The sequence below is a fragment of the Eschrichtius robustus genome, chromosome 1 (genome assembly GCF_028021215.1).
Source record: "Eschrichtius robustus isolate mEscRob2 chromosome 1, mEscRob2.pri, whole genome shotgun sequence".
NCBI classification, from domain to species: domain Eukaryota; kingdom Metazoa; phylum Chordata; class Mammalia; order Artiodactyla; family Eschrichtiidae; genus Eschrichtius; species Eschrichtius robustus.
This window is the reverse complement of record NC_090824.1, coordinates 124,875,852-124,889,829: the sequence shown is the minus strand read 5'-3', so window position 1 is coordinate 124,889,829 and position 13,978 is coordinate 124,875,852. Positions and strand designations below refer to the sequence as shown.

At 43.1% G+C, this 13,978-nt stretch overlaps 1 protein-coding gene and 1 pseudogene across 3 annotated transcripts in view; both read right to left on the bottom strand.

Annotated features, from left to right (window-relative positions):
• The window catches only part of USP3 (ubiquitin specific peptidase 3), a 301,215-nt gene that overhangs the window by 104,445 nt on the left and 182,792 nt on the right, over positions 1-13,978 (bottom strand). The window lies entirely within an intron of this gene.
• On the bottom strand, positions 12,722-13,142 carry LOC137759821 (large ribosomal subunit protein eL33 pseudogene; annotated as a pseudogene).

Here is a 13,978-nt window from a genome sequence, read left to right as displayed (position 1 = left end):
GCTGGCCAGAAGGGCAGATTTTTATCCTTTTTAAAGGCATCCAGGCCAGATTGTTCATTCAACAAATATTACTGATGCCCAAAGCTCACGGGATATAAAAGTGAAACAACACGAAGTCTCATCCTCAAAGGGATGAGGAAGGGAGCAAGAGAAACAGACCGGCAGAGAGGCAATTGCAACCCAGTGTGATAAGTGTTATGAAGGGAAGTACAGGATGTTGCTTAGCCACAAACAAGGGGCAACTAACCCAGGCTGGTGGGTGAGGGTGGGGGAAGCATCAGGCAAGACTTCCTGGAGGAAGTGACATATGATCTGAGACTTGAATGGTATACAGAAGTTAACCAAGTACCTGTTACAGTGGAGGATTACTGGACTGAATGTCAATATTATGACACAGTATGAGTGTGTTTCGTGTTTAGTAATTGCAATCATTGTTGCTTTTGTTGTGGTCATCCATTTACAATGCTTGGTGTCAGTTTATTTATCTCTTGGAAAAATAAAATACGGTGTGTGTGTGTGAAAAAAAAAAAAAGTTAATGCGAAGTGTATCTGGGAACCAGCGCTGGTTTGCACATTATTTCCTACAGGTCTTCGTCAAGATGTAGTTTACGTTTTTGTAATCTTTTTTTTACCCCTATGTTATGTTTGTTCTGGTTAAATTTATTGAAATATAAACAAAAATTTTAAAAAATTAAAAAATTTAAAAAAGAAGTTAACCAGGTAGAGTGGGGGAGGGGGTCATAGCATCCCAGGCAGAGGGAACTGTACCTGCAAATGCTCAGAGACTCAGAGAGGGTCTGAGACTGCCAGTCTGGCTGGAGAGTCATGTGCAAGGAGGTAGAAAGCTGAGAGGTGAGGCTGGCAAGGAGGGCAGAAAGACATTAAAGGGCAGCTGATTCTCTGGAGCAGAGAACTGCCATCATAGAGAAATCTGGGTTCCCAGGACTCGGGACTCTTTCAGGGTTGCACTTTGCCAGGTCCTGGGAGAGGGGATAAGGGTGCAAAGATGCAGAAAGATGAGAGATAAGACAGAGGAAAGAAAGGTACCACTAACAATTATTAACATCTATAAGATGTTCGACTGCATTAGTCATCTGGGAAATGCAAATGAAAACCACAGCACACACCTAGGTGGAACCAAATAGGAGAGGGACTTCCCTGGTGGTCCAGTGGTTAAGATTCCATGCTCCCAATGCAGGGGGCCGGGTTTGATCCCTGGTTGGGGAACTAGATCCTGCATGCCACAACTAAGAGCCCACAGGCTGCAACGAAGATCCCGCCGGCCGCAACTAAAACCCAGTGCAGCCAAATAAATAAATAAATATTAAAAAAAAAAAGAAGAACCAAATAGGAGAGATTCGAATGCAGATGTGACTGCCCCACACCATAATCATGACCAGACCTCTGAGACTGTGTCCATGAGGAGCTTGCAAATCACTGAGAGGGAGAGGCTCATACACTTTAAGAAGTAGGATTTTGGTGGGGAAAAGAATCCTAGGCTTAGAGAACCTCCATCTCTGCCTTCCCCCCTCCTCCTAACCTAACCTAACCTGACAATTCAGCTATCAGGAATATCCAGCTAACCAGAAAATGAATTTCTCACACAACCAGAACATAGATTTTCATAGTCCCAGACCCTTCCATGAGGTGTCTGATGCACTGTAAAGAAGCAAGGCTTTGGGTCCAATCCGGCTGGGGTCCTGCTTCTGCCACTGGCCTGCTGTGTGACCTTGGGCCAGCAGCCTGACCTCTCTGGAGCCTGTGTCTATGAAATAGGAATAATAATAGCTGCTTCCAGGGCTTCCCTGGTGGCGCAGTGGTTGAGAGTCTGCCTGCCAATGCAGGGGACACGGGTTCGAGCCCTGGTCTGGGAAGATCCCACGTGCCGCGGAGCAGCTGGGCCCGTGAACCACAACTACTGAGCCTGCGCGTCTGGAGCCTGTGCTCCGCAACAAGAGAGGCCGCGATAGTGAGAGGCCCGCGCACCGCGATGAAGAGTGGCCCCCGCTTGCCACAACTAGAGAAAGCCCTCGCACAGAAACGAAGACCCAACACAGCCATAAATAAATAAATAAACAAATACTTTAATAACAGCTGCTTCCAAAATGGAGATTCCCCTGCTCTGTCTCCCTTAGCCAAATACTTAATGTTTGGAAAGGGAGAACAGGGATCCACATGTCATGATCAGAACCATTTTCTGAAGTTGCCAACACCCATAATTTACGCATTTATGTAATCACACCAAAGGTTATAAGCATATTTTATAATTCCATCATCTAGAAAGCTCTGCTGTGGTTGACCCAGTTATAAATTGGCAGCAGCAGGAGAAAAAAGGTATTTCACATTATTACCATCTGAAGAACAATAGTGGAAAAGTAAGGAAAGGGCTTTAGAGCCCTTTTGGCCTTTCTCAGTTTCCTGTGGAGCGGCTGGTGCTTTCAGGCTGGAAATGGAGCTCAGAATCAGCAAGGCTTCGTGGAAGATTACCCTGAGAGCCCTTAGGGCAGAATGATGAGAGAACTGGAAGGGCCAGAAGTTTCACAGAGGAGGAAACTGGTCCTAGAGAGGTGACACATTTGTCCAGCAACACAGAGTCCTCTGGGCAGCTCCTGACATCAGCGTGCTCGTCGCTTGCCAGAGTCTGTGCAAAGCCAAGCTGCAAAAGGATTTTTTCATGCTTCTCGTTCGGCCCTTCCTGTGTGCAGGATGCATGAGCTGGTTCTCCTGGAGAAAGATGGCTACAGAGGCAGGCTTGCCTCCCCCATTCCCCTCGAATGGGTCCTAGACTGTCACCTTCTGCGTGCACCGCTGATTCTGCCTGTGGTCATCCACAGTGGGTAGTTCTATGGTTGACATCCTGATTTTTTTTTTTTAAAGCACTTTTTTGAGTTGTGAGCTAAACTAGCTGCTTTTTTATTTTTATTTTTTAATTTATTTTTGGCTGCACTGGGTCTTCATTGCTGCGCTTGGGCTTTTTCTAGTTGTGGCAAGCGGGGGCTACTCTTCGTTAATTTTGTAGAAAATGCATCCTGATTTTTTTTAATCTTTTATTTTATATTGGAGTATAGTTGATTTACAACGTTGTGTTAGTTTCAGGTGTACAGCACAGTGATTCAGTTATACATACAAAGGTGTCTATTCTTTTTCAAATTCTTTTCCCATTTTGGTTATTACTGCATCCTGATTTTTTTTTTAATTAACTAATTATTTTTTGGCTGCGTAGGGTCTTTGTTGCTGCGCGAGCAGGCTTTCTCTATTTGCGGCGAGCGGGGGCTACTCTTCATCACAGTGCGCAGGCCTCTCACTGCAGTGGCTTCTCTTGTTGCGGAGCACGGGCTCTAGGCACGCGCGCTTCAGTAACTGTGGCCCGTGGGTTCTAGAGTGCAGGCTCAGTAGTTGTGGCACACGGGCTCAGTTGCTCCGCGGCATGTGGGATCTTCCCGGACCAGGGCTCGAACCCGTATCCCCTGCACTGGCAGGCGGGTTGTTAACCACTGCGCCACCAGGGAAGCCCAACGTCCTGATATTAACTTGGCTATAGTCATTTACCACTTTTTCTTATAACTGAATCAAAAAAATAATTCTGGTGAATTGAATGGCCTGGCAACTGGTTTCTGGATTTCATTGAGTTTTTACAGCACTTGAAAGACAAATTCATCTGTACTTCCTTAAAAAAGATTTTCAAAGTCAGAAATTAGCCTAAATTTGTAAGGGGCGAGGGCACTTATTCTGCTTTGGCTGAGCTGAAAAGACTTCTTCACCGTGTCTCAGAATACATTTCCTTTCCATTTCCCCTGCCCATGCCCGCCATCTCCTCCTACCCCAGGACCCTCAGTGTTTCCTACTGGACCACACCTTCCCCGACAGCCAAAAAAAAAATCAGGACACTCCCTTCTCTGAACCCCTCCCATAGGCCTTGAAGGGGCCTTGCGCTCAGCCTATGCTAAGACTGGGAGCTTGCACGGCTGGAACCAGTTCTCTTCGTGTCCCCGCTGAGTGGCCAGCCTGGCAGTGGGTGTTGGCCAAAGAAGGGAGGAACCACACAAAGGCCACATCCCCACCTCCCACTGCCAGATCTCACTGCAAACTTGCATCATCACTTCCTGCCTGTGCTCTATTAGAAGCTGTCAGCAGCTGCCCAATGCTCCCAGAAGCAAGCCTAGACCCTTCCGTGGCATCAAGTTTCCCCTAATTTGGTCCTGACTGACCTGCCAGCCTTGCTTCTCCACCTACTACATGGGCCTGACTGCTGAGCAGATCCTCAGTGCTCTCGCCCTGGCTTCTCGCTCAAGCTCTTTGTTCGGCCTCTTTCACTCCAGCCTGTGGAAGCCCTCCAACCCACGAGGCGTAACACAAAGCCCATGTTTAGAAAAATTCTGCCCAGCACCCATCTCATTCATATTTTCTCTCTCTCTCCCACTCCCTCCTTCTCCTCTTTCTCTCTTCTTTCCTCCTCTCTCTCTCTCCCTCTCTCACACACACACAGCATGGATTAATCTCCCTCCTTTATCCACGTTCCCATGGGACTCTGCTTGTCCTTAGAGACAGCACTTATTGCAATCTGCTTTGGAAAAGAATTCCTCACATTTATACTACCTCCCAGTTAGAAACTGTCTCCCTGGAATGCAAGAGCTACCCATCCTCATTCATCTGGATATTTATCATTGTACTGGCCCCAGGGTTTTACACATAGTAGGTTCTCAACAAATGTTTGGCCTTTGAAGACAGTGACTTGATGGACAGAGACTTGGCTTTGGCAATGGACAGAACTGAGTTCGAGCGCCCCTCCACCTCTTACTAACTGTGTGATCTTGGATAAGCAGTGTACTCTCTCTGAACCGCTTAGGTCCAAAACCTGTAAAATGGGGGTTACCATAGTGCCTACCCCATAGAGTGGTAAAGAATGGTTGAGATAATATGTGTAGAACATGTAACTCTTGCCATTCATAAAGTAGGTTCCTATAAACACGGGTCACCAACTTTATCCTATACACATTTCTGAAGCTCTTACTTTTGCCTTGGACACCCTAGAGTGGATATCTGGGGAGACGCCTACTAGAATATTCCCATTGGAAGACAAAAATGACCTCCTTGCAACCTGGGCCTGGTTGCAAGGAGGTCAGAGGGGTTGGCAAAGACTGAAAGGATTCTGAGGAAAGAGTGGGGGGGAGGGGTGGCAAAAGGGGGCAGCCCCAGGCCCTGTAGGAGGTGGGCCACACCCTTCCCAACTAATAAAGTCAGACACTTCCCAGGAAATCAGCTCCTCCAACCTCATTTATGCTAAATTAGCATCTACTAGAGAACGTCCCCAAAGCCATCCCCACACTTTAATGGGAACCTGAGTAATCAGAAATAGGAAAAGCAGCCAGGAGCACGGAGACAGGGCATTTCCAAAGGAACTTGGCCAGTGTGTCTCTGGCACTGAGGGTGGGGGGGACAGAGGCCTAGGAGGGCAGGCCTCTAGAGGACCAGGGAGCCCCGCCTGTCACAGAGACGCTCACACTTGCCGAACAGCCTTCTGATTGTACCTTGGTTTCCAGGGGCAGCCATCCTGGAAACGGGTGAAGGGGACAGGATTTAGAGTGGGGTGGAGAAGCGTGGGATGGGAACAGCAATGTTCTCCACGTGGCACCTGTGGTTCTCAGTACACATTATTAAATGGGAGTTTTGATACCTTTCAGCCTCCTGAGACTTTGGGCAGGGCCATCAGCTCTTCTCAGGGCTGAGTTCCCTTGAATATGCTGATCTACTACTTCCTTCTGTGCACCAGCAGCCTGTCCAAAACTGAGTTCCCTGTGATAGGACAGTGTTGTGTGTCTGTGGGTGAGGGTGATACTAGTCTGCACAGTTGTCGTGGTGGGAAGATTTGAATGCCAGGTGGCAGTCTTTCCCTTGGAGACAGGATCCTGGATTAGGATCTTGGCACTTGAACGACTTTTGGAGATCATGTAGTCCAGTCACCCTATTACCGATGAGGAAACTGACACCTAGAGAGGCCAAACCAGTTCACAATGTATACACATATCAAATCACCACCATGGACACTTTAAATGTCTTATATATTTGTCAATTATACCTTAATAAAGCTGAAAAAATAAACTAAAATTAAAATTAATAAAAAAGAAGCCAAGCCAGGAAGAGAACCAGGTCTCCTCATCCCCAGCCCAGGGTTTCTATCCTGTTTCTCTATGATAGCCCCATAAAGACGTTTTGGTGTGGTGTGAAACAGGCATCACCACATGGTTGAAAATGATAAATCTGGATTTTTTTTTATAAATATGAATTTGACTAGAACATGTGAATCTTATGTGTTCTAATCTTAAATTAGAGCCCTTACTCCTTGCCTGCCTTCTTGTAGCTTCTTGTTCCCATGGGGAACTCATGTAAATGGCTTCTAGATTCACACTCTGATAGACTCTTGGGGTGGAGTTGGGGAAAGTCCCAGGCATGAGAATTTGGGCTTGCTCTTTTGAGTGCTGGGTGGTAGGCAGGCAGGCAGGCAGGCATTCTCTCTTCCCTTCCCTAAAAGATCTCCATCCTCTTTAAGTCCAAAAGAGGCTGGTATGCAAGGAGACACCCCTGGGAGGTAGCACGTGGCCCCTCTCCTGGGGAAAGGGACAGACTGAGTGAAAAATGGATAGTAACTCACATGAGTTCATAAAAAGCACAAGTAGATCAATGGAACAGGATAGAAAGCCCAGAGATAAACCCACACACCTATGGTCAACTAATCTATGACAAAGGAGGCAAGAATATACAATGGAGAAAAGACAGTCTCTTCAATAAGTGGTGCTGGGGAAACTGGACAGCTACATGTAAAAGAATGAAATCAGAACACTCCCTAACACCATACACAAAAATAAACTCAAAGTGGATTAGAGACCTAAATATAAGACCGGACACTATAAAGCTCTTAGAGGAAAACAGAGGAAGGACACTCTTTGACATAAATCACAGCAAGATCTTTTTTGATCCACCTCCTAGAGTAATGGAAATAGAAACAAAAATAAACAAATGGGACCTAATTAAACTTAAATGCTTCTGCACAGCAAAGGAAACCATAAACAAAACAAAAAGACAACCCTCAGAATCAGAGAAATTATTTGCAGATGAGCAACCGACAAGGGATTAATCTCCAAAATATACAAACAGCTCATGCAGCTCAATATCAAAAAACAAACAACCCAATCAAAAAATGAGCAGATGACCTAAATAGACATTTCTCCAAAGAAGACATACAGATGGCCAAGAAGCACATGAAAAGCTGCTCAATGTCACTAATTATTAGAGAGTGCAAATCAAAACTACAATGAGATATCACCTCACACTGATTAGAATGGGCATCATCAGAAAATCTACAAACAATAAATGTTGGAGAGGGTGTGGAGAAAAGGGAACCCTCTTGCACTGTTGGTGGGAATGTAAATTGATACAGCCACTATGGAGAACAGTATGGAGGTTCCTTAAAAAACTAAAAATAGAACTACCATATGACACAGCAATCCCACTCCTGGGCATATACCCTGAGAAAACCATAATTCAAGAAGAGTCATGTACCACAATGTTTGTTGCTGCACTATTTACAATAGCCAGGACATGGAAGCATCTGTCCATCTACAGATGAATGGATAAAGAAGATGTGGCACATATATACAATGGAATATTACTCAGCCATAAAAAGAAACAAAATTGAGTTATTTGTAGTGAGGTGGATGAACCTAGAGTCTGTCATACAGAGTGAAGTAAGTCAGAAAGAGAAAAACAAATACTGTATGCTAACACATATATATGGAATCTAAAAAAATAAAAAATAAAATGGTCATGAAGAACCTAAGGGCAGGACAGGAATAAAGAGGCAGACCTACTAGAGAATGGACTTGAGGACACGGGGAGGGGGAAGGGTAAGCTGGGACAAAGTGAGAGAGTGGCATGGACTTATATACACTACCAAATGTAAAATAGATAGCTAGTGGGAAGCAGCCGCGTAGCACAGGGAGATCAGCTCGGTGCTTTGTGACCACCTAGAGGGTTGGGATAGGGAGGGTGGGAGGGAGGGAGACGCAAGAGGGAAGAGATATGGGGATATATGTATATGTATAGTTGATTCACTTTGTTATAAAGCAGAAACTAACACACCATTGTAAAGCAATTATACTCCAATAATGATGATAAAAAAAAAAAGATGTGGTACATATATAAAATGGAATATTACTCAGCCATAAAAAGGAACAAAATTGGGTCATTTGTAGAGACATGATAGACCTAGAGACTGTCATACAGAGTGAAGTAAGTCAGAAAGAGAAAAACAAATATCATATAATATCGCTTATATGGGGAATCTAGAAAAACGGTACAGATGAACCTAGAAAAATGGTACAGATGAACTTATTTGCAAAGCAGCAATAGAGACACAGATGTAGAGAACAAACTTATGGATACCAAGAGGGGAAGGGGGGTGGGATGAACTGGGAAATTGGGATTGACATATATACACTACTATGTATGAAATAGGTAACTAATGAGAACCTACTGTATAGCACAGGGAATTCTACTCAGTTCTCTGTGGTGATCTAAATGGGAAGGAAATCCAAAAAAAGAGGGGATATATGTATACGTATAACTGATTCACTTTGCTGTACAGCAGAAACTAACACAACATCGTAAAGCAACTATACTCAAATAAAAATTAATAATAAAAAAAAAGCACAAGTAAATTAAGCCTAAAGAAAGAGGGATGGCAAAAGGATTGATGAAACTCACAAGGGTAAATGCATTGACTCATTCAAGAAATCTTTAACTGATCACTTAATTTAACAGGTATAGTTCTATGCACTGGGCACATTAGACCAAGAAGGATACAGAGACCTAAGCAAGTGACCCAGAAGAGGAAAACTCAAAGTCAGGGACAAATTCTCAGTTAAATGGAAAGTGAGGTTAGAGGAGGATAGTGGGAGGAATGAGATCTTAAAAAGTTGGCCAGAGATTTCAAGAGGATAACCTCTGCACAGATAACATTTTTGAAAACCTGAAAGAAAGGAGGCAGAGAGAGATACAATTTGAGAGCTACTGTGGCACTCTAAGGACTAAACCAAAGTGTTTGCACTGCATGCTGGGATAATTCATTCACTCAGCAAGTACTCACTGAGCACTTCCTATTTTTCTGGCTATGCCAGGCTCTTTGCTGTTCCTTGCCCTCACCAGACACACTCCCCTACCCTGCCTTTAATACATCAGTGTCCTCTTCTTTTGAGGGCTTCCCCCCAATGAATAGCACCATTTAGCAGATACATAAACAAACTGAAAAAGCTGTGACAGGAGAAGGAACAATATCCTAGCAAGGACCCTGTCTAATTCATCTTTGCACCCCAGTGCTGGGCACATAGTAGGCATTTAGGAAATGTTTGATGAATGAATGAATATCATTGCGAGGCACTAAGGAAGCCAAATTTTTCTAATGAGAAATGTTGGCCTGGGGAATTCCCTGGCGGTCCAGTGGTTAGGACTCTGCACTTTCACTGCCAAGGGAAAGAAATGTTAGCCTGGTTACAACTCTGTAAAAAGTGCATTTAAAAAAAAAAAAGTGCATTTAAAAAATCTTTTAAAAATCTACTGAAAAACACTAACAGTGGTTGAATGATGGAATTATGGGAGACTTTCTTTTCTGTATTTCCCCCATTTTGTATATTACAGCAACATTTTTTATAATGAAAAAATATATTTTAGCCCATCCCCCCATTCCCTCCCCCTGACCCAAACTGTGAGACTTACAACTTATTACCTAATTGAAAAAAATTGTTTGTACCATATAAATTATGAAGACTGAGAAAACATGACCTGAATTTTATAATGCAACCAACTAAAATTTATCACCACATTATTCTGATGTGTTTGCTGATATGCATGATCATTTATAGCCAGGCATAAACAACAGCTCCCATAAAACATTTTGATTAGTATTACTTGAAATAGCCAAATTGGGTCTTTTGTCTGAGCGCTGAGGAAGGGGAGACAGAAACTGGGCCGAGGGGGATTTGACTCTGTTGCCCTCACTAGGGACCCCACTTTTCCGGCAGAGTCTGTCAGGACCTGGGAGCTCTGGGGACCTCTGGCTGACAGATGTGCAGGCGTCCAAGTGCTGGCAGCAGAGCAGGGCAGTAACTGGGACTGCTCAGGCTTCACGAAGGAGCTTTTCACCCCAACAGGAGCGGCGCTACCACCCCAAACTCTCCTTTCCTCTCCCTCCCAAGGTCAGCTTTCTAGGTGTGAGAAAGTCCGTAAGGATACTGCCTAAAATGTCATCAATAAAAATTTATTTGGGCAGCGGAAGCATTGCCTCTAGAGGGCTAGAGGAGGGACATGTTCATTCACATGACAAATATTTATCGAGAACCAATAGGCACCAAGCGTAAGCAAGGTCCTATACATACATGATATCATTTTCCCCTTCCTTCATCATTTCTTTCTTCATGCTATTATCCCCATTATACAGATAATGAAGCAGGCTCAGAAAAGTTAACTGGCCCTAGGTCACACATTTAAGTTAAGTGGTGGGAGTTGGGTGGACTGGGGAGTAGAGAGAGGGAAGGAGAAGGGATCCAAACTTAGCTCTATCAGACCTGGTAACCCACTCTCCCCGCACTTCACAAAGCAACATAGCAGAAGTTTCCAGACTTGGTGTTTAAAGTCTGTGTGACTATCAGCAGCCACTCTGGGTCTCAGTCTCCTTGTTTAAAAATAAAGGGCTTGAGAAGTATGTTTTCCAAGTGTCCTTCCAGCGCTGGTTCTTTGTCACAGTGTTCCCTCTCCTTGTCTTTGTGAAAGCTCTGCGGGATGAACACTCCCCCGTCACCAGAGCAGAGCAACGCCAGGAACTCCAGTCTCTCCGGGGATCGACCCCTAGAGGACATCGATGGTGTTGCAGGAGCCAAGGCTCCCCCTGAAGAGTCCAGGCAGCAAACAATCACAGGGTTGAAGCCAACTTTAACTACCGCTTTACCTTTTTTAAAATGGATTTAGAAAACATTCTCACAGCCCTTTCCACGCTCACCAGGGCAACGTTGCTGGAACATTCAATGATGGGGAACATTTGTAGCCTGAAGACCTACTGATTCTATGAGTCATATTTTAAAATTAGATTATATTTTAACTTTCTACACCTCAGTTTCTTTTAGGACTGTGAGGCCATTAACTGATCCAATGCTGATTTTGCAGAGCTGCCGAAATGTGATTATAAAACAATACATTTGTCTCTACTTAGTTATTTTTATTACAATAGTCAAGTTTTGATTAGGTAATATATGCATGTGGTACAACATTCAAAAATCACTACAGGGACTTCCCTGGTGGCGCAGTGGTTAAGAATCTGCCTGTCAGTGTGGTTCAAGCCCTGGTCTGGGAAGATCCCACATGCCGCGGAGCAACTAAGCCCATACGCCACAACTACTGAGCCTGCGCTCTAGAGCCCGTGAGCCACAACTACTGAGCCTATGTGCCACAACTACTGAAGCCCGCGCACCTAGAGCCTATGCTCCGCAACAAAACAAGCCACCGCAATGAGAAGCCCACGCACTGCAACGAAGAGTAGCCCCCGCTTGCTGCAACTAGAGAAAGCCTGTGTGCAGCAATGAAGACCCAATGCAGCCAAAATATAAATAAATTAAAAAATAAATTAAAAAAAGAAGTCACTACAGAGTTTTCAGTAATTACAATATGACCAAGAAATTCCACTCCTGGGTCTATACCCCCGCAAACTGAAAACAGGTGTTCAAATAAAAACTTATACACAAATGTTCATAGCAGCACTATTCACAATAGCCAAAAAGTGGAAACAACCCAAATGTCATCAACTGACACTAGATAAACAAAATGTGGTATATTCATACAGTGGAACATTATTCAGCCATAAAAAGGAATGAAGTACTGATACATGCTACTATTTGGATAGACCTTGAAACATTATGCTAAATGAAAGAAGCCAGACACAAAAGGCCACATATTATGTTATTCCATTTATATGAAATATCCAGAAGAGGCAAATCCGTAGAGATTTTCTTATCTGCAGGTTAGTGGTTGCCAGGGTCTGGGGGAAAGGGCGAATGGGAAGTGACTGCTAATGAGTATGGGGTCTCCTGTTGGGGTGATGAAAATGTTCTGTAACTAGATAGTGGCAATGGCTGCACAACATTGTGAATGTACTAAATGTTGCTGAATTGTACACTCTAAAATATTTAAAATGGTAAAGTTTATGTTACATGTATTTGACCACAATACAAATAAATAAATAAAGGGTATTCTGTAAAAAGTAAGTTCCCCTTTCTCCAGGTCCCCTTCCTGCAGACAAAACAACAATTAGCACTTTTCCTTCTCTACTCTTCCAGAGATTATTATTGTATGTATGTATGTATGTGTGTGTGCATATATAGTGTTTATTATATATGTGCTTGTATGTATTGTAAATATATATTCTTATTCTCCCTTTTTTGGGACACAAATTGTCACACCATTCTGCAACTTGCTTTTTCCACTTCAATTATTTTGGATGGTTCTGAGTCAGTACTTGTTGTTTTTAATGGCTTTTGATCTTTCCAAAATGATAAATGAAGAATATTATCTCATTATAGTTTTAATTTTTATTTATTTTCTTTTGAATGAGGTTGAGCATCTTTTCATGTGTTAAAACCCATTTGTATTTTCTTTTTAAAGTAATTAATTAATTAATTAATTTAACAAAAATACAAGGGAACAAATCCACACTTTTATTTATTTACTTTTCAGTAAGTTTAAATCCTTGAAGGGTACAGCATCACATGGATTCCGTGTCCAATGCCCTTAGCAGGAAGGTTGCTTCGGAATTTGGCACAAACCATGTCACTGTTTCCATGAGCATGAGTTATCTTTCCCCAGATTACTCTGGTTTTGTTAGGTTTTCCACCAGGAGTTGATCTGTTGTTCTTTGCTTTGTACACATAAGCACATCTCTTGCCTAGATAGAATTCAGTTTCATCTCGAGCATATACACCTTCAATTTTCAGGAGAGCTGTGTGCTCCCTCTGGTTCCATAGACCCCGCTTATAGCCAGCAAAAATGGCCTTGGACCACAGCCTTCCAGACATATTTGTCGTTTTAGAAGTCCTGTTCCCAGCAGGCCCCACTTATTTGCCCCCAAAGTTCAGCTGAGGGAGTGCCACACACCTCCCTAATTAATTAATTTATTTGGCTGCATCAGGTCTTAGTTGAGGCACACAGGATCTTTCGCTGAGGCGTGTGGGCTTCTCTCTAGGTGTGGCGCGTGGGCTCTACAGCACATGGGCTCAGTAGTTGTGGCACGCAGGCTTAGTTTCCCCGCGGCATGTGGGATCTTAGTTCCCCGACCAGGGATCAAACTCGAGTCCCTTGCATTGGAAGGCAGATTCTTAACCACTGGACTACCAAGGAAGTCCCCCATTTGTATTTTCTTAACTATGACTTTTCGTATACTTTGCCCATTTTCATGTGAAGTTGTTGGTCTTTTCCTTTTGATTTGTAGGTGCTCTTTATAAATTAACATTATTAGCTCTCTATGGTATTAATATTGAATCTATTACCCAATTGTCTTTTGGCCCTCCAACATCCGTGTAACCAGATGCATTAATTTTCCCTGTTTGAATTACCTAGCATATGGTTTCTGTTTTTCTGACTGGATCCTGACTGATACATTTGGGTGGGTTTTTTTTTTTTCTTATTCATTTGTGAGAACACTTTGTACATTAAGGAAATTAACCAATTATCTATCATACATGTTGAAATTATTTTTATTAGTTTATTTTGCCTTTTAAATATGTTTATTCTTTTATAGAAATTTAAAAATTTTATGTACTCAAATTTATCAGTATTTGCCTTCACAGTTTCTATATTTCATGGCATGCTTAGACAAGTCTTCCTCATTCTAAGATGATAAACATATTCACCTATATTTTCTTTCTATACTTTTATGGTTTCA